This window comes from Geospiza fortis, unplaced genomic scaffold (genome assembly GCF_000277835.1).
Source record: "Geospiza fortis unplaced genomic scaffold, GeoFor_1.0 scaffold82, whole genome shotgun sequence".
In the NCBI taxonomy this organism is placed as follows: domain Eukaryota; kingdom Metazoa; phylum Chordata; class Aves; order Passeriformes; family Thraupidae; genus Geospiza; species Geospiza fortis.
Window position 1 is genome coordinate 45,159 of NW_005054685.1, and position 589 is coordinate 45,747.

Below are 589 nucleotides of genomic sequence, written 5' to 3' on the forward strand. Positions count from 1 at the left end.
AACAAGATCCCAGATCCCATAGGACAGGTGCCCAAATCCCATAGGACAGGACCCCAAGTCCAACAAGACAGGACCCCCAAATCCAGTGGAACAAGATCCCAGATCCCATAGGACAGGTGCCCAAATCCCATACGACAGAATCCCCAAATCCAATGGGACAGAATCCCCAAATCCCATAGGACAGGTCCTCAAATCCAACAGAACAGGCTCCAATACCAAAGGGACAGGACCCAAATCCCATAGCACAGGACCCCAAATCCAACAGGACAGGACCCCAAATCCAACAGGACAGGACCCCAAATCCAACACCCGGACCCGGCCACGGCCGCTGCCTTCCTCTCCCACCCAAACCGAGCTCGGAGCCATCCCCGGTCCCGGTCTCGGGACTTTGGGACACGAGGAGTCCCCGCTCCCGTTCCCCGCGCGCTCCGGCCGGGAAACCGGCACAGAACCGGCCCGGTTTGTTTTACCCACAGCGAGACCACGGCACGGACACCCCAAAACCCCCGCGGGGGACGTGACAAGACTCAAACCGGGGTCACACAACCCCCGCCGCCACCGGGCCCCGGCGCAGCCTCCCCGGGGAAAC